This window comes from Equus przewalskii, chromosome 2 (genome assembly GCF_037783145.1).
Source record: "Equus przewalskii isolate Varuska chromosome 2, EquPr2, whole genome shotgun sequence".
Lineage (NCBI taxonomy): Eukaryota > Metazoa > Chordata > Mammalia > Perissodactyla > Equidae > Equus > Equus przewalskii.
The window spans coordinates 30,662,865-30,683,032 of NC_091832.1; the positions used below are offsets into that span (position 1 = coordinate 30,662,865).

The 20,168-nt window shown below is 48.1% G+C and overlaps 1 long non-coding RNA gene across 3 annotated transcripts in view; it reads left to right on the forward strand.

The window, feature by feature from the left end:
* Positions 1 to 19,283, forward strand: part of LOC139079956 (uncharacterized) — a 28,066-nt gene extending 8,783 nt beyond the window's left edge. Inside the window, exons 2-5 of one of the 3 annotated variants that reach the window (XR_011534015.1) lie at positions 9,066 to 9,165; positions 12,785 to 13,195; positions 14,184 to 14,435; positions 18,676 to 19,283. This is a non-coding gene — a long non-coding RNA (uncharacterized lncRNA). The remainder of the gene's footprint in view (positions 1 to 9,065; positions 9,166 to 12,784; positions 13,196 to 14,183; positions 14,436 to 18,675) is intronic. The other 2 variants (XR_011534012.1, XR_011534017.1) reach the window with 2 other exon arrangements.
* Positions 19,284 to 20,168: the final 885 nt, after the last annotated feature.

The following is a 20,168-nucleotide window of genomic DNA, read 5'->3' on the forward strand; positions in this document are numbered from 1 at the left end:
TGAGAGCTTGGATTCTGGAACCACACTACTCGAGTTTAAATCTTGGCTCTCCCATTTACTACCTATGACCTTGGGCTAGTCCTTTGAACTCTCTGAGCCTCAGTTTCTTCATCTTTAACATAGGCATAACTTTTACATTGTAGGGTTTTTGCTAAGATTAAATGAGGTAACACATGCAAAGCATGTAGCACCCTAAGTCCTGATATTGTTGTTATCATTAGGGATGGGCATATCTTGCCTTCTTGGCAAAACAGTGAGTTCCTTGTCTTGTCGCTTTGTGCCTGCCGCCCAGGGCCCTCAGCCCAGGACAGATGTGCCTGGTAAGAGAGGTTAGTCACCAGCTTCCTCGGCCTCAGAGGGGGTGTGAGGGTGAGTATTCCTTTTGCCCAGGCTCCTTCGGAATCTTGAGTCACGCTCCACAGCTCTCCCTAAAGAGATGCTTCCTTCAGCCTCAGCCCTCTCCCCTTTCACAATAAGCTCAGTCATTCGCACCCTCCTGGGTCATGTGCAGACTTCCCCAGTATTACCTGTTGATGGGCCCTGGGGAAACCTCCAAGAAGATGAGAGTCTTGATAGGCAGATGACAGTGACTTGACTCTCTAGCCCATGGCTTTGGCTGTTGGGCCATATTTCGAATCCACTGGTGGCCTCTGAATTGACTAATGACCCACAGGGCCACGCTATTTCATTTGGCTGCCCTTGGACTAAGTGACAACTCATCTGGATGGGACAAGTTAGGGAGTCTTTTGTTTCAGTCTCTTCCACTCTCCAGTCCCTGGGGGTTCCCTGAAGCCTGTGAAGTGGTGGTGGTGGGTGGTGGGGGGGAGGTGGTGTTGAAGTTAAGGCCGTCAGCTTCAAGAAAAGACTTATTGTGTCTTCGATAGCTTTGTGTTAATGATGACAAGCTCCAGGTCTCTAGCAGACCTAGGTTTGAAACCCGGCTCAGCTTTTTGTTAGCTGTGACCCTGAACTTATAACTTGTTTCTCTGAGTCCATTTCTTCATCTGTAAAATGGGAATAATAATCGTATTTACTTCATAGGATGGTTGTGAGGATTAAATGCGTGTGAAGCAGTTAATATAATGCCTGCCACATAGTTGTTACCAGTACTATTGTTATGCAGTGGGAGAGAGAGCACTGGACCAAGAGTCAAGAGATTAGGGTTTGAGTTCCAACTCTGCTGCTCACTAGCTGTGCTGACCTTAGGCAAATTAACTCCCTTCTCTGAGCCACAGTTTCTTCAACTGTGAAATGAAAGGTTTGGGTTTGAAGATCACTCAGGTTCTTTCCAGCTGTCTAAGATCTGTGATCTGTGGCTTTGAAGGTGTCAAAAAAAAAAAAAAAAACAGAAAGGAAAAAAGAATTAGTACCAGATGCCTTTATCTGCCAGGATCACGTTTCACAAACCCCATGGCCTTGATGCCATCTTTAAAAGCCACTCCAGGGGGCTGGCCTGGTGGTGTATCGGTTAAGTGTGCACGTTCCGCTTCAGAGGCCCAGGGTTCACTGGTTCGGATCCCGGGTGCGGATCCGCTTGGCATGCTATGCTGTGGTAGGCGTCCGACATAGAAAGTAGAGGAAGATGGGCATGGATGTTAGCTCTGGGCCAGTCTTCCTCAGCAAAAAGAGGAGGATTGGTAGCAGATGTTAGCTCAGGGCTAATCTTCCTAAAAAAAAAAAAAAAGCCACTCCATCCAGCAGCCCCTAGATAAAGCTTCTCAACCAGGCAACTGTTTGCAAGACCCCAAGATGCTTTCTGGAGCCACAGCGAGGCCTCGGGGAAGGCAGAGGCTAGAAAGCAAAACCTGCATCACAATGGCCTGGCCAGCTCCAAACATCACACCCGGGGATTTCACCCTTTGGTGCCTTGGGCAAGAGTCACCCTTCACTTCACCAGAATGGATTAGTTTATGGCGAGGCAGGATGTTTCCCCTGGAGCCTAGGGATGTTCTGATCTATTGTAAAACAGGCCCCACCAGGGAAACGGAAGATTTTCTCTTTTTTGGGTCTAGTGACCTCTGACACCACCCCCCTTCCTCGCCCACCAAGCGGTCTGAGTCACTCCCAGCAGGAGACCAATGCTGGGAATGGAGGAGGCCTCCAACATCCCTGAGAATGAGAGTCCTTCCCACAAGAGTCCCCGTTAGTGCAGAGTCCCACTGAGTTATTCTTATGCCCTGTTCGAACCCGGAGGGGGAGAAGATGGGTGAGATTTACAGAAAATAAAAACCAATTGGCTTCAACTAGTTCTACCAGTTTTTACCCCCTACAGTAAAACATCACTTAACTATTTTAATGTAACAATTTCCCTTTACAGAGACCATGGGCTTTAGAGGAATTTATTGGTGGTAACTAACCAACAGAGGTACCTTTTATAAAGCCCTCAGTGTCCAGCCATGTGCCAAACATTTTATACCCATTATCTTATTACTTAAAAAAATTATTGGCTTCACCGTGGGGGAAAAAAGTGATGATTTTCATTTTTCAAGTGGGAAACGGAGCCCAGAAAAGTAGAGTGATTTGCTCCGGGTAAATGGTGAAGCTGGGTCTTGAACCCAGGCCTGGTATTACTCCAGAACATCGGCTGCATCTGTGACTTCAAGTGCAACCTTGCCTGAGCCTTGTTGGTGAAGCTCTGCCCAGAACACGAAAAGACGCAGATCTGCCCACCTTTCATGACGTCTCAGACTCTGTTTTCTGGAAGACCCACCTGATCATCTTCTAGTCCTTTGACGTGGGGGGAACCGAACAGCGGTGAGGGAAGGTGACTTGTCTGAGAAATACACGAAGGGGACAGAGCTCAGCGCTTCTCACTCCTCTGTCTGTGGGAAAGAGGCCAGTTCTAGGGGTAGAGATTGTGATAGGGGACCCTGTTTCCCGATCGCTGTCATGTCCAACCGCCAGTATCTATGGACTTTTTGTTCCTTTTCTTTCTGCTCAGCAAATGCAGGGTCCAGATGCAGCCAGTTTTGAACATAAAGTTTCTGTAGGAATTCTGCAATATGGGTATCCTTTCCAGCCCCCCTTTTCTACCTGGGAAGTTTCTTTTTTCTCCCTACTTCCATGCAACTGGTGGGCTCAGCTCAAGCTCATTTCCTTCCTCACCTTTCCCTCTACCTTCCTGAGGAAGAAGCTCCCTCCTCTTTATAGCTCCAGGCTCTACCCTGCTATGGCTCCGTCTTCCTGGGCAGTTTGCTCCATGACTCTCCTGGGCCCTTACCACTTCTGAATACTCCCCAGTCATGTCAGGGAATCCTGCAAATGCGTTCTGGGCAACACAAGAAAGCCCAAGATGCTCCAGGCAGAAAAGGTTCTGGAATCAAAACATTTGGGAAAAGCTTCATATCAGACTCTCTTCTTAGAAATTAACAATGCACAGTCATCAAGTCAAACCTCTGAAAAGTCCTGCAGTCAGGAAACCTGTTCTTGTTTTTTTGTTTGTTTGTGAAGAAGATTGACCCTGAGCTAACATCTGTTGGCAATCTTCCTCTTTTTTTTTTTCTTGCTAAAGCCCCAGTACATAGTTGTATATCCCAGTTCTAGGTCCTTCCAGCTCCTCCATGAGGAACGCTGCCCCAGCATGGCCTGAGGAGCAGTGTGCAAGTCCACACCCAGGATCCGAACCAGCGAACCCCGGGCCACCAAAGCGGAGCACATACACCCAACCACTATGCCACCAGGCCAGCCCTCTGTTTTGTTTGTTTGTTTAACCCAGAGTTTCCCAAACTGAGATGATCATGAAATCATCTCCCCCATCCCCACCATATACCTGTGTCAACCTGTAGAACCGGTGATCCACTGTGGAACACCCTTTGGGAAATGCTGCCCCCAGCCCTCCACCAAAGTATCAAGTTGACCTTGCTTTCATTGATTTAAGCCCTTCCTGTTTCTCTGGACTAATCTCACATACAAAATAATCCAAGGTGACGTCTGCTTGGTAGGGTCTTCAAGGAAGACATACTCAATGGGGATGAAGATTTTCTTAAGATTTGATGAGGATGCTACCAGAAAAGATGGATTTTCCCGTAATTTGGGAGGAAGGGGAATAGAATTTGAAACAATCAGCAGACAGGGTTTACCAAACTGCTCTTTGCTTCCTAGTCAAAGGACCAAAGCCAGGGATGGAATGTAATGGAGAGCAATCAAAGTCCAGAGCCCAGTACCAGACAAGTACTTTTTGGGTGAATGAATGAATGAACAGACTATTTGGTCAAAAAGTTGGGAGTCTGTGAATGGATGAATGAATGCATGCATACATGCATCAATGAATGATCAAATAACTGGTCTCCTGGCTGCCAGACTCTTCCTACTCCATTTTAGGCTACCCACTGTGGCAGATCTCATCAGTCTACTCTTCTGTTCACGAGTCCTAGGTGGCTTCCCACTGCCTTCAGGATAAGTCCACATGCTTTGACCTGGCATTTAAAACCCTGAACAAGAAAACTGCAGCCTACCTTTCCATCCTTCTTTCTCACTATTCTCCATTTGGCACCCCTTATTCTGATCACACTCACCATGCCCAAATATGCTTTATGTTTGTCTTTCTCACTTCCTGCTTTTTCTCAAAAAAGAGGAGCAAAAACGAGGAGGAATGGCAACAGATGTTAGCTCAGGGCTAATCTTCCTCAAAAAAAAAAAAAGATCCATGTATTTCTTTGTATTGTAAAGTTAATCTAAAAATAAAAATCTTACCACTTAGATCTCCCTGGCAAGAATTCACTCCTTTGTCTATTATTCTCTTAAAGCACCATGTCTACACTGGCAGCACACCACTTAACATAGACTGCCTTCCATGAGAATTATTCCTGTGCGTGTCTGTCTGCTTCGCCCTGCATGTGAGCTTTGCCCTAGGATCCTCACATAGCAGGCACTCAACAAACACTTGTGAGATTCAGTTGAGGCCAGAATCATAAAAATAAAGAATAACAAAAACAGCTATCATGTATTAAGCACCTACTGTGTGCCAGGCTATATGCTGAGTTCCTTACACATATTTAATTATATATATGCATGTGTTTATACTTACATGTACCTGTACACATATATACGTAAATATACACACACATACATACACGTGTATATGACCCCATGAGATAATCAGAGTAGCCGTTAAATCTGAAAACGGGCAAATACGCATAACAAATGTGAATGGTTTAGCTACATTACACAGGCAAAATAATAATGTCTATGTTTCCAAACTTTATGGTCACTGTGTGATTGTGTGCTTATGTGTGTGTGTATTGTTATCAGTCTCCATTTTACATTGAGAATACGGAGGCCCAAGGTCATAGAAACATGACGTGCTGAAAGTAGGATGAAACCCCAGACTGCCTGGTCCCTGAGTCAGTAAGCCGGACTGCCTCCCAAGTGGCCGTCACATAAATCCAGAAGAAATGTGAGATCTTTCTGGCCAGGAGACTTGAAAACAGCAGTTTCCCTGAAATTGAAAATTTTTGTGAAGTGTGTGTGTCTTTTGAGAAATGCACAGGCTGTCTGGGGTTCCCACAGCTCCAGGAAGGGGGTACTTAGCAAGAGGAGGACCTGGGTTTATAATCCTAGCTGCACCACTTCTCAGCTGCATGACGTGACCTCAGGCGAGTTGTTTAACATCACCTAGCCCGGGTTCTCCTACCTTCGAGATTGGTGTAATAGCAGAGCCTACCTCATGGCATTTTAAGGGAGGATTTGATGAGATAATGCACGTCAACCTCTCAGCATGTGTAAGTGCTCAGTAAACTTTTGTGGAGTTCGTTATTCTTATCATTCTGCCATTTTTACTGTGATTACAACTCCCTGCCCTCCTCCTTCTCCCACCCACCCCCACAACAGTTTTTGGCCTGTTCCCAACCCCTCCCTTTCCTCAGAGGGTAGAAACCCAGGAGATAGTCCTCTAAGAGCAGCTGTGACAGATCACTTTGTCACGAACACATCACAGCAGCCAGTCAGCCCAGAGAGTAAAAAGCGCCAGCTAACTCCCAGGTGGGTGGTGCCTCTAGGGGATCCTTGGCTGATATGGGACAAGAAAGACTCTTTCCTTTGTTTTCAAAGAATCTTTGCCACCTGCTTTGGGCTTCTTGCCTAACTCATCCTGAAATGAAGTAGTTGGAAGCCTTACAAGTGATGAACGAGGCTGCTGTGACCTGAGCGCCCACCTTTGCAGTGCAGGTGAAGTCCAGGCCTTGGAATTCCGGGGCTGGCGGGAAGACGGGGACTGCCCGCTGGCACCTTGCCCTTTGGGATTCTGCCTGACAGGCCAGTGGGGGACAAGGGTCCCCCCATTGTAATTCAAAAGACCCGACCCTAGGGGGTTCTGCCTCCGCCTAAAACACCCCCCTGGCAGGTAGAGGATTTACTGGGGAAAAACCGACAGTTCAAGCTTTTGGTTTTTTTGATTTGTAGAGTTGAACAGGTCAGTGTTATTTGAAATAAGATAATGATTTTTCCTGTTATTACAAAAGCAACCCATGCTCATTGAGAGAAAAGAATAATGAAAATGCAGATAGGGCTGGCCCCGTGACCGAGTGGTTAAGTTCGTGCGCTCTGCCTCGGCGGCCCAGGGTTTCACCGGTTTGGATCCTGGGCGCGGACATGGCACCGCTCATCAAGCCATGCTGAGGTGGCATTCCCACATACCACAACTGGAAGGACCCACAACTAAGAATGCACAACTATGTACCGGGGGGCTTTGGGGAGAAAAAGGAAAAATAAAATCTTTGGAAAAAAAAAAGAAAATGCAGCTAAATATAATGAAGAAAAAATTATATACCCATAATTTTCCTTCCAAAGAGCTTGTTCTTCGCTAGCTTTTTCTCTACTTAGAGAAAGGCCATTGCTCTGGGATTCAATCCACCAGCTCTCTGAGCTGGCCTCTCATCCCGGCTATGCACATGTGAGCTAGTCTCTTAAACCCTCTCAGCCTCATTTCCTCAATTGTAAAATGAAAATCAAAAGAGCATCTATGATGGGGCCGGCCCCGTGGCCGAGTGGTTAAGTTCGTGCGCTCTGCTGCAGGCAGCCCGGTGTTTTGTTGGTTCGGGTCCTGGGCGCGGACATGGCACTGCTCGTTGAGCCACGCTGGGGTGGTGTCCCACATGCCACAACTAGAAGGACCCACAACGAAGAATATACAACTATGTACCAGGGGGCTTTGGGGAGAAAAAGGAAAAAAAATAAAATCTTTAAAAAAAAAAAGAGCATCTATGATGTTAAAAAGTTTATTGAAAAAATTTTTTAAATGGAACGTCTATGGTATAGGGTTGAAATAATGCCTAAAAGTGACTCAACCAATGTGAGCTCTTATTATAGCAAATATGTATTCTTAGCAACAAAATGCTGTCACACTACAGATACTGTTTGTAACCTGCCCTTCCCCTCACTAGGCAACAATGTGACTCTCTTTCCAGCATTAATATTCCACGATGACCTTTGTGTGGAAGGTCGCCTTTACCAGTCCCCAGTGATGGACATACACGTTATATCCAGAATTTCATTCTTTTTTTTCAAAGATTGGTGCCTGAGCTAACAGCTCGTTGCCAATCTTTTTTTTTTCCTTAAAGATTGGCACCTGAGCTAACAACTGTTGCCAATTTTTTTTTCTGCTTTATCTCCCACAAATTCCCCCGGTATATAGTTGTATATTCTAGTTGTGAGTGCCTCTAGTTGTGGCATGTGGGACACCGCCTCAATGTGGCCTGACGAGCAGTGCCATATCCGCCCCCAGGATCCAAACCAGCGAAACCCTGGGCCCCCGCAGCGGAGCGTGCAAACTTAACCACTTGGCCCCGGGGCTGGCCCCCAGAATTTCATTCTTATAAACAATGCTGTATTAACATAACTATGGCTAAATCTTTGTGCCCAGCCATAATTATTTCCTTGGGGCCAATTTCAGGAAGTAGAATTGCAGGGTTTTAGGGAGAGACACAATTGTATGACTTTTGATACCTGTTACCCAACTGACCTCTGCAACTGTTAGGCCAAGTTCCTTTCCCACCGTCGGGGAAGGAGGGGGCCTGGCTCCCTCACCGTCACCAGCGCTGGCTTTTATCATTTGTGTCTATCTTTAAGCAATTATTCTTGAGCAAGGGAATGTCTTCTGTCTGTCTGATTCAACTGGCAACTCCCTGAGGGCAGGGCAGAGAGGCAGTTCCTTCATCTCGGTGTAGCTCCCGTGCCTGGTACCCGCTCCGCTCACAGTAAACACTCAAGAAATAGCTGAACCGAGTCTCAGAAGCCAAGAGCTACTTTTTAAGTTCCCTGGACAGCCAACTCTTATTAAATGCAAACCTAACAACTGAGAATTGTACCTGGATGAAATTTGGAGGCTATGCACAGAGTGGGGCAAAGGCATTTCCAGAAGCACTGCCCTGATATTCAGATTTAATCAGCTGAGTGATAAATCCTGAGATCAGCCTGGGCCGGGGCTGCTTATCTGCCAGCAGATTTGCATGTGTGACTCGAGATCCACTCCAGTTTCAAATACTTAGGAGAGCTCTGAGCCAGGATACACAAGTTTCGCTCTGTCACCGTTTTGGCAGTGGCCCAGGACACGTCACTTCATCCTTTGGGCTTGGTGTCCCCATCTGTTTAGTGGGGAGCTTAATAATATTTCCTCAGGAGGTATTTTAACAGTCATGGAACTTTGCTTCCCTCTCCCCTCCAACATTTACTGAGGATTCGTGACGTCTCCTTTCTGTGCTGGAGGCAGGTTAGCATGGTGGGTAAGGAAACAGGCTCTGGAGTGGGCAACCTGGGCTCAACACTGTTGCTCTGAGACATTCCATTGTGTGAACTCGGGCAATGGGACTAAGACGACCTGCCGTGGAGGGTTGATGGGAAGCTCTAACCAGCTCATCTGTGCAAAGCGCTCAGGACAGTGCTTGGTGCATAGGAAGCACTAAGTGTCGGCACCGATGATCTGATTTAAACCTCGCAGTCACCCTGTGAGGTAACTGTTGAGTATTTACTCCATTTGAAAGATAGGAGCGAGGAGTAGAGAACTTACACAGCCAGTAAGGATAAAACCAGGATTTGATCTCACGTCTGTCTGACTCAGAATTTTTTTTCAGGCCCAGAGAGCGGAAGGGACTTGCCAAGGACACATAGCAAGGTAGTGACAGAGCAGGCCCTGGCTGCAGCCTCCTGATGCCAACCACCTGGTGCCCAGAGGTAAGGAGCCCTCTCCTGTTGCTGCCCTTGCTCCTGGGGCAGGGAAAGGAGCCCAAAAGCGTGTGGGGACTCGAGCAACTCTGCGGCCGGGCACAGAGAAGGAGAAGCCATTGTTGTCATTGGCCGCTCCAATTACTCCTTTTGTCCGATAATTACAGTCCCCAGTCCCCTCCCAGGGGGGAAGTCACCTACCAGCTCCTGCCTGGACTTGTCCTTTCTGCAGCTCCCTGAGTGTCAAGGCAGGATGGCCTCCAAAATGGATCCTCCTGCTGCCGGCCTGACCCTGCTCCTATTTCAGGTCCACCGCTGGGCAGGGCAGCTGGAGGACGATTTCCTGAGAGGAAGGGCTCCTGCTCCCTCAACAACTCACACCTCCTCCGCCTTGTTTCTAGGCGAATCCTTTTTTAAAAAAAATGATATATTTCATTTAACCCAATATATGAAAAACATTATTTCAACGTGTAGTCAATATAAAATATTAACGAGGCATTTTACGTTCCTTGTTTGTACAAGTCTGAAATCTGGGACGCACTTCACACCTGCAGCACCTCTCAGTCTGGAGGCTGTGTTTTCCAGGGCTCGTAGCCAAAAAGGTGGAAACAACCTAAATGTCCATCAACTGGTGAATAGATAAACAAAAAGTACTATATTCATACAATGGAATATTATTCAGCCGTATAAAGGAAGAAAGTGCCACATGCAGGAAATCTTGAAAACAGGTGCTAAGTGAAAGGAACTGGACACAAACCACCATATATTGCATGATTCTATTTATATGAAAAGTCCAGAATAGGCAAATCCATAGAGACAGAAAGTAGATTATGGCTGCCAGGGGCTGGGGGAAGGGGGGAATGCAGAGTGACTACTAATAGGCACAGGGTTTCTTTTTGGGGTGATGAAATGTTCTGGAATTCATGGTGATGGTTGTATAGCCTTGTGAATATACTAACAGCCGCTGAGCTGTATGTTTCAAAATGGTGAATTTAATGGTATATGAATTATGTCTCAATAAAAAAAATTAATGATAGGGGGCTGGCTCTGTGGCCGAGTGGTTAAGTTCATGCGATCCACTGGGTGGCCCAGGGTTTGGATCCTGGGTGCGGACATGGCACCGCTCGTCAGGCCACGTTGAGGCGGCGTCCCACATCCCACAGCTAGAAGGACCTGCAACTAAGATATACAACTATGTATGGGGGGTTTGGGAAGATAAAAGCAGGAAAAAAAAAAAGAAGATTGGCAACAGTTGTTAGCTCAGGTGCCAATCTTAAAAAAAAAATTAATGATAAAATATATTAAAAATGAAATGTAGTCCCACCAGAACAATAAAGTTGTCTGTAATAGGAAAATATTATACACTGATTCAGTTTCCAAATTTAAATGTAAATTAATTAAAATTAAATAAAATTTAAAATTCAGTTCCTCAGCTCCAGGTGACCAAATGAGGCTCTGACTTGCCATCCCTGGGTAAATCCTCAAGGGACCGGAGGTAGTTGATTCTAGGACACTGGGGTGAATGAATGAAGCCGTAAGAGGACACTGACCCTTTCTTCCCACCATGATGCAAAATCACTTCAATTTTATCATTCCTTTCCAATGACTCATACATTGGCGAGGAAACCCATAGAATGTCAAAAAGAGAAGGAATCTTCAAGATAATCAATTTTTGGGACTGGCTCGGTGGTGCAGCGGTTAAGTTCACACGTTCGGCTTCAGTGGCCCGGGGTTCGCCCGTTCGGATCCCAGGGGCTGGTATGGCACCCGCTTGGCACGCCATGCTGTGGTAGGCGTCCCACATCTAAAGTAGAGGAAGATTGGCACAGATGTTAGCTCAGGGCCAGTCTTCCTCAGCAAAAAGAGGAGGATTGGCAGCAGATCTTAGCTCAGGGATCATCTTCCTCAAAAATAAATAAATAAATAAATAAATAAATAAATAAATAAATAAATGAATGAAACGAAAGAAAAATAAATACAAGCTTTAAACAAAAAAGATAACCTATTTTTTAAAGTTTACATAAAGTGCCATTCACTCTCTCTGTGGTGTACAGATCTGTGGGGTTTGACACATGCATGACATTGTGTGTCCTCCACCACAGTCTAGATACAGAACGGTTCTGTCGCTCCCCACGTCCCCTCGTGCCACCCAGCTGTTGTTTCATGCTTTCATTTCTTGACTGCCCCCTGCTCTGCACTACCGCCGAGCTTTCTCACCGAGTCCCCCCAGCTGCCCTAGGCAGTGGGCCCTTGGATCCTGTTTGCTCAAGGCCACACAGCTCTTAGTGGCAGCACTGGGATGCGACCCCGACCCACCAGCTCCAAAGTCCACGTTTTTTACGCTTTCCGAGATTCATTCACACCCTGAGTACCCACGGTGGGTCTGATAGTCATTCGAACATCCTGTTTGACCCTACCCTCTCCTCACACAGCCTTCCTTGGGGGAGGTCGCCTCCCCATGAAGCCGGCAGCCTCTCATCTGAAATGGCAGCAGGGCAGCAGGCCCCAGGGGGCGCGGCCCCTCAGAGGGCCCTCCTCTCAGGCCTTGAGGGGCAGAAAGGAGGGGCAGGAGAATGTCAGAGGAGCAGTGATCGCACTCAGCTGCCTCCTGCCTGGGCAGCTGGGTGTTTCTCCCCATCCTGTGGGAAGCTCCCTGTGGGGTTTCAAAATCAGTTTTCAGGCTTCAATAGCCAAAAATGTTGTTTTACTCCCAAACGACCTGTTGTCATCTTCCTGATCTTCTAGAACGTTTTTATAAACCCCTCTTCTTCCTCAGAGTGGGGCGATGCCTGACTCTGCAGGCTGAACGTCAGGTGCGGAGGAAGGGAGGCAGTCGGGCTCTGGGAGGGCCTGCGGGGCCCGGTCCTGCTGAGAACACAGCCCCAGGAGGGGGCTACGAGCCAGGGGCTCGGTCCACACTCCAGCTTCGGGTTGCCTCAACCCAAGTTTAACCAGCAAAGTTTTATAAACAAACCCCCTCTGAGAACTGTACAGTAGTTCTAATCCCCAGCCTTTCAGGATAGAGCGGAGGCAAGGGGAAACCAGACCTTGCAGGGCTGTGGAAAGACCGCCGCTCCCACTGTGTCCTTCAGTGACAGCTCTCCTTACAGGAAGGAGAAGGCCTAGAAACCAGCGCGCTCGGAGTCAGACACAGTTGCCGGACCATCGCTTCTCCTTAGCTTCAATTCCCCGGGCTTGGGGGTGGGGGTGGGGGTGGGGGCGGGAGGCCTCAACTGAGGAAGGTGGATGAAAGCGGACATTAGCTGTGACATCTAGATTTTTTTTTGCCTGAACCTGAGAGACAGTTTAAGCTAAGCTTAGATTTAATTTGCCAGAGATATCCTGGGGTTTACAGGTTTACCTTTTTTTTTGAGTCTCAAATGCAATGTAGATTTGTTGGAGAAATTTTTCAAAATTGCCAAAGGCAATAAATAACTACAAATTTAAAAACCACATTATTCTACCAATCAATGCTAGTGTTTTAGATGTTCCAAACTATTTTTCTGTCCATAAGTGGATTTTTTTTCACACAAAAATGGAATTGTACATAAGATACTATGTTTTATAAAGTTGCTTTTTTAAAAAAAGTGTCAGTGGTTTTTCTTTGTTGTTGTTTTTTTTTAAACAGCCACATCAATAGTTCTTAGGTGGCCCAGGTGAATGACTAATATAAGCAGAAACGATCCCCTCGGCCTCCTGGAGGTGAACGTGATTAAACACAGCAACTTCAGCGTGGCGTACGACGGACATAAACGTCTCCATGTCTCCTTGCTGAGCGTGGCTGTGAAACAGTCAGGCGCAAGATGAAAGGACAGTGACACAGCTGAGGCAGCACTTTGTCTCCACCGTGCCTGCAGCCCATTTTACTGAGTGTCAAACGCCACGGAATGAAAAGAAAGATGTTTTTGTTGACGAGGCCTCCATCCCCTCACCTCCAACCCCTCCTGGGAGAGCTCAAGGCTGAGTAAAGGGGCCTCTAGTGAAAGCGACCACTCACACCTTCTCAGAAACCAGGAAGCTCAAAAGAGCAGTGAAGAGGGTAGGCTAACTCTGCCGTCTTTGGAGAGCAATTTCTAGGCCTCTGAATTTTCAAAGGAATGTAGATACAGCATCTCCTCAGTTCCGTGCTCGTTGTGCGTGTCGTGTCTGCCCTTCCAGGGTGGGAAATGGCGCGCTCATAGCCCTTGGTGAGCAAGAGCCTGCCTCGGCCTGAGCTGCAGTAGCTCTCGTCTGTCCACCAGAATGAGCCGGGCATTACCCTTCCTCAGCTCGCCCCCTGTCCCTTCCAGTGAAGAGACCTAGTTGTCTGGTCCAATGTCAAACTTTGCAAGGCTGTAAACCACCTGTAACCCTCAAACAGAGGGCTCAGGAAGACGAAACACTGATGGAGGAAATCCTGACTGTCTTAAGCCTGCTCATTAATAAGAGGGACGTAATAACAGGCGAAGTGGAGAAGCTTATAAATCACGGGCAAAGCCGGGCATAGCGGGCAGGGAGGCCTGGCAGATGGGAGCCCAGGGTTCATTTCTGGGGTTAATGGAGCCCTGCCTGGTCCTTGGGATAGCCAAATGCCGGGCGCCGTGTTTCCTTCCTGCCTCGCTGGGGGAGGTGAGTAAGTTTGAGGGAGGGGATCACAGTATGGTCACCACAAAGCAGAATGATACTTGCTCTGGGCCCCAGAGGGAAGTGGGCTGGAGCTCGTGTTGTGTCTTGGAGAGGTGCTGCCAGCTCAGTGAATACCGTTCCCCTCCCTTCCCTCTCCCTGCTGTGCATCTTCCACTCCCAGTCATTTATCAGAGGAAAGGGGAACAAGGACGGGCCGACCTAGGACTTCTAAAGCCCCTTTTCCTCCGAGAGCTCCCAGCTCCACTCTGTAGGCCCCACGAGCCTCCTGGCAGAGAGAGCAACACGTTCAGCTAGAGAGAAACTCAGGAACCTGGAGGTTCTTTGACTGGATTCCACTCACATGGCAGATGGGGGGATCGGTTTCATTTGCTTTCCATTCAAGATCCTGTTGCTTACTCTAGGTCTCACAACTTGACGGCTTAACAGAAGCAAAATGGAAACCCCATGAGTCAATCTGAGTCTGCGTGACTCAGGGTCTGGATGAAATTGGAAATGTCACATGTGGCACGTCCAGAATGAAGGAGTTTCCTCGTGCTCTGATGTCTGTATCTATGTGGACAGTGATCTCAGGATGCTTCATCAATCAAGCCTGACAATAACAACAACAGTGAATGTGTGGTACCCGACCCTTACTGAACCCTCGTCTATCCCAGGTACTTAGAGAGTTTACATATAGTTTCTTGTCTAGTCCTCACAACAAACCTGGGAGGAAACCCGGGCTCAGAGAGGTGATGTGACCGCCCAGGATCACCCAGCATCAGAGCCAAGAATCACAGCCATGGCTGCTGGATTCCAGAGCCCAGTTTCCTCGCCGTACCATCACAACCAGATTCTGGTTCCGTTCAGGATGCAAACTGGAGTGGAGGTTAAGATCATGGGCCATGGAGCCAGGCAGACCCCGGAGCCTGTCTTGGCCGCTTAATTTAGGCTGAGTCACTCTGCCTCCTGGAGCCTCAGTTTCCTCGTCTGTAAAATGGAGGGAATACTGCTCTTTGTGAGAATTAAATGAGGCACTTCACATAAAGTGCTGAGCACCCGTAGGAAGTCAGTCACCGGGGTGGGGGCGCCTGCTTCTGGGGGCACCCAGGCAGGAGGGTTTGAGGAGGGCCCCAGCAGGGCCCTTAGAGGAGCTGCAGAAAGCAGTGCTGGTCACATCCACAATTTCGATGAAACCTGTAATTATAACCCCTCTTGCCACTCCCGGCCCTGGGGCAGTGATAGGATCTCTGCCGTTCTCCAGGGTCAGGTCTGATCACTGCGTGGCTGGGCAGACACAGATGGGTGGGGAACGGTTGGGGGGGCACTTTCTCTGAGTCAGGCAGCAGGACACACCCAGAACGCACCGTGGGGCACCCACCCAAAGGGAGAAGCTGTAGCAGCCCCTTTCACAGGAGACTCAATGAGATCGAAGGCCGTGGAGTTTCTGCCCAGCTTCTGTTTTTTACCCCCAAGAGCTCATATGTAATATGCTGAATTTGAGCTCAATTCATCTTAAATAACAGCTCCCGTCCATTGAATTCTTACCATACGCCAGGCTCTGGGCTGGGCACATTTTAAGCGCGATCTAATTTGATCCTCAAAACAGCCCCGTGGGGTGGTATCAATTGCTCATGTGTATACAGCAGTTCCTATGTGCCAGGCACTGTTCTAAGTACTTCACGTGTATTAATTTATGCAATCCTATCAGGTGAGTACTATCATTAACCCTTTTTTACAGATGGGAAAACTGAGGCTCAAAGAGGTTAAGTAACCTAACCTGCTCAAGGTCACAGGGCTAGAAAGTGAGGGAGCTAGGCTTCAAAGCAGGACAGTCTGGACCAGGCATCACACTTACCCCTACGCTGTAAGGCCTCTCCAACCTATGGACTGCTGTCACTGTCCCCATTTGGCAGATGAGAAAACTGAGGCTCAGAGACAATCCACAGCCAGCCAACGTCAGAGCTGGGATCTGGCACCAAAGCCCAGAATGGCCTGCGTCCTGACTGCAGTTGCTCAGCTGGTGTCCTCTCCGGTGGACACGAATGACAGGATTGGAGGAGCAGAGCGGGGCGATTGGCCTTGCCCCTAGGAATAATCACAACCCGTTGCCCTGGAGAAGTGCTATGAGTCTCCTCATTTTATGGATGAGAAAAATGAGGCCCAGAGAGGGGAGGTCTCTGCCCAGCCAGAGAGCGATGGGGCTGAGACTTGAACCCCTGACTCTGGACCGAAGCCCAGGCACGTCCCTCCTTCCAGTCAAGGTGTCTGAAATTCCACTCTAAGGAACTCATTCTTTTGGGCCCTGAAGGTGTCTGGTCTTCACATCAGTTAAAAAGTACTTGTTGAGCCATGACCTTGTTCTCGGCATCGCACTGAGTCAAGAGTTTTCAAACTTTTGTGGAGGCCCCGGAGCTCTAGGGAGGGTCCCAGGCAGGGTCTGAGATGACCACACATGCAGGGGTGTCCTGCCTCGTCCCCCGTCTCTGTCAAGAACAGCTTTCCTTGTATCTGTTTTATATTGAGAGGCACATAGATTTTCTTTTGGGGAAAGAAATCCACCCCTAAATATGCTTGAAAATTACCATGTTGGATCCTGGGGACATAGAGATGATATGACATGTCCCTGGCCTTGAAGAGCCATCAGAGGACAGACATACAAATCCATTGCAGCACAGCAGCAAGCTTAGCAACACCCAGGGAGGCAGAAGTGCAGAGACAACTTGAAAGAAGAAGTGGTTAGCTCTGGGGCAAAGGAGGGTGCTGAGCAGTCAGGGGGCGCTTCTGAGAGGAGGGGACATTGAACCAAGTTTGCAGAGACTGGATTCTCTGAGCAACCAAGATGGGAAAGATCATTCCAGATAGAGGGAACAGCATGGCAAAGGCACAGAGGTGTGATGAAAAATGATGCATACACTCGTCCCTCGGTATCCACGGGAGATTGGTTCCAGGACACTCCTCTGATACCAAAGTCCGAGGATGCTCTAGTCCCTTATATAAAATGGCTCAGCATTTTCATATAACCTACGCACATCCTCCCGTGTACTTTAAATCATCTCTAATTACTTATAATACAATGTAAATGCTATGCAAATAGTTGTTATACTGTATTGTTTACGGAACAACGACAAGGAAAAAAAGTCAGTACCTGTGCAGTACCATCCTAGGCCTTTTGATCTGAGCTTGGTTGAATCTGCAGATGTGGACCTTTGGGTACGGAGGGCCAACTGTATTGCTGGAGCCTTAAGCAGCCCTGGGACGGAAGACCTTGGGACATAAGCGTGCTATTATCAGCTAGTGGCTGATTGCATGGACTCATGGAGTCCATGGACTCGTGGAGCAGATGACTTTGAAACAATCACTGACTTTCACTATCAATGTGCTCATTGTATCCGAGAAGTCAGAAGTGCTTTCCTTTACTACGCCAGGTACTATGCTAGCTGTAGGGACAAGGATATGAGCTCTCTGCTCTCCAGTGTCCTAACACCTGGGATGAGAAGGGGTGTGAAGATGCAGCCCAGGCTGCTGGTCAACAAGAGTTTCTTAGGGTGGGGTGCAGTGGGGGTGCAGGGGCTGGGGGTGATCAAGAGTTAGCTGTTGAAGCCCAGAGGCGGGCAAGGGGCGATGGCTTCTGACAGGCACAATCGGGGAGGGCTTCACGGGCAAGATGGCATTGAAGTTTGACTTAGAGACGTGGGGATGATTGCGATAGACAGGGATGGGTGGATATATTCTGGGCTAAGGAAGGAACAGCAACGGGAAAGGCCTGAAGACAGGAACGCATGGGTGTGACGAGGGAGCAGCCGGGCTCAGCTGGAATGCAGCGTTTGGTGCACGGAAGGAAGGGGAAGGAGATAAAACTGGAAAGGTTTGTTGGAACAGACTTCAGAGAAATGGGAAAGAGGGAAGCCAAGGATCCAGACCCGGTGATTTGGGCCAGAGGACCTGGGCCCGAGCAGGGCACAGCCCCACCCTCGTGTTACCACCCCCTGTGGAGTGTCCACCCCCTGGAAGTGCCTCTGAGGGACAAGAGCAATCACAGCCCGGAGGGACAGTGTCTCATAGTGGCTAGGAGGGCCGCTTCTGGAGCCACCTGCATGGGTGGAGGCCAGCAGCCTTATGAAGCAGCCCTGTGACCTTGGGCAAGTCACTTTGCCTCTCGGAGCCCTGTTTGCTCATCTGTAAGATGGGGCCAGTAATACTTATCCCCGAGGATTGGTGTGGGGATTAAATTAGTTGATAGACTCAAAAGGCACAGCACAGAGCCAGTCACACAGCAAGGACGCCTGAGATGCTAGTCTGTTGCATATTTAGCTGCTTATTTCACTGCGCACCCTCTCCAGCTGTGGTCAGAGGAGGGGAGCCAAGTTTCATTTGTGTGTTGGTTTACTTGATTGTGGGAAGTTTAAGACTAAGGAAGACTAAGCTGAAAATATCAGTAACTTTAGGTGCCACTTATTAACAGATCCTGGTGACCAACTCTGTATCGTATCTGCTCTTCACGTGTCCATTTCCTTCTACGTGGTGTTGGGAGAAGTTTGGGGTGGGAAGCTCGATTCGCTCCTGGTCCCAATTTTTCCAGGTCAGCCATTCGCAAGGTGCCAATCTGTGCCAGGCCTTGTCCCCTGTCCCTTGTTCCCTGAGCACAGGGAATATTAATGAGTAAGCTGCAGCACTGCCCTAGGTGAGTGGCCATCCTGGCCCCGAGCCTGAGGTTCTTGACTGTTCACTATAACCCAGTGGGATCTGTGCTGAGGAGTCTCATGGGAATCCCAGAGAGAGAGCACACCAGAGGTGACAGGAGAGGAGAGGAGAGGGCTGTCATCTCAAAGGGGAAACATCCTGATTTGGCCTGTCTCATGAAGTCATTTTATTGACTACAATTTTCGACATTCAGATTGTCGTCTGGTTTTGTAGGTACAGCCAGAGGAAGGATGCGACAAAGAGTACGTGAAAAGGGCGCCAGCCTGGCGCCCTGGCGCAAACAACCCTTCCTCAAACCTCTGTTGAAATCCCCCAGTGCACAGAAGGAGGGGCGTGAGGCAATGGGATGATAATAATAATCGTGGCTGGTTTTTGAACACATACTATGTGTCAGGACTGTGTTAGGTATTTTACAGATTTTCGACTCTGCCACGGAGAGAAAACTGAGCTCAGATACCAACACATCCAGGATCACGCAGCCCACCGTGGCCTGGCGTGGGCACCAGGGAGCTCACAGAATGCCCACTGAACCTTAGAAGCCTAAGCTGAGACTTATCCTGCGAGGACGAGGAAGGCTGAAGTAGACTGTCAGTCCTCGTTGTTCTCGCATTCTATATTTGTGAACTTGCCTACTTGCTAAAGATTTATTTGTAATCCCCACATCAATCCTCGAGGTGCTTCTGTGGTCATTTCTAGACATGCACAGAGTGGCGAAAAAGTTGAGTTGCCCAACATGCATCTTCCCAGCCGAGGACGACAAGGCCACGCTCCGCCTTCTTGTCTCCGTTCTTATACCTTAAATAAAGGTCCTTTTCATGGTCTATTTAGTGCCACCCTTTTCACATTTTTGTGCGTTTTCTTGGTGATTTCACTGTTTAAAATGGCTCCCAAGCGTAGTGCTGAAGTGCTGCCCGGTGTTGCTAAGAGCAAGAAGAACAAGTGATGTGCTTTACACAGGAAAGACGTCTGTCGGAGGAGCTTCATTCGGTCATGAGTTACGGTGCTGTTGGCTGGGAGGTTAATGAATCGACAATTTATATGAAGTAAGGTGCATTTAAACAGAAACACATGCAACAAGGGTATATATTGATCACTTGATGAAAATGTTGTGATCAGAGGCTCGTACGAACTTAACCGTGTATTTCCCCAGGAGCAAGAGGTCAGCATTCGCTAATTCAGTGTTTGTGGTGACTTTATAAGGAACGTAATTATCTCAAATAACAAGACTTGACCGTGTATAACAACATCGGGGGCCAGCCCGGTGGCGTAGCGGTTGAATTTGCACGTTCCACTTCTGCGACCCAGGGTTCACCGGTTCTGATCCCTGGTGCGGACATGACACCACTTGGCAAGCCATGCTGTGCCAGGCATCCCACGTAGGAAGTAGGGGAAGATGGGCACAGATGTTAGCTCAGGGCCAGTCTTCCTCAGCCAAAAGAGGAGGATTGGCAGCAGATGTTGGCTCAGGGCTAATCTTCCTCAAAAAAAAAAGAAAAAAGAAAAAGAAAAAAAACAACATGGAAATTCTTCATCTAAACCACTTTCTCTCTCTCACACATACACACAGATACATACATTTATATATACACACACATATACATACATATATACGTACATATATACATACATACATACATACATATACATACACATAAATACATGTATATACATAAATACACACATATACATATATTCTCATTATTTAA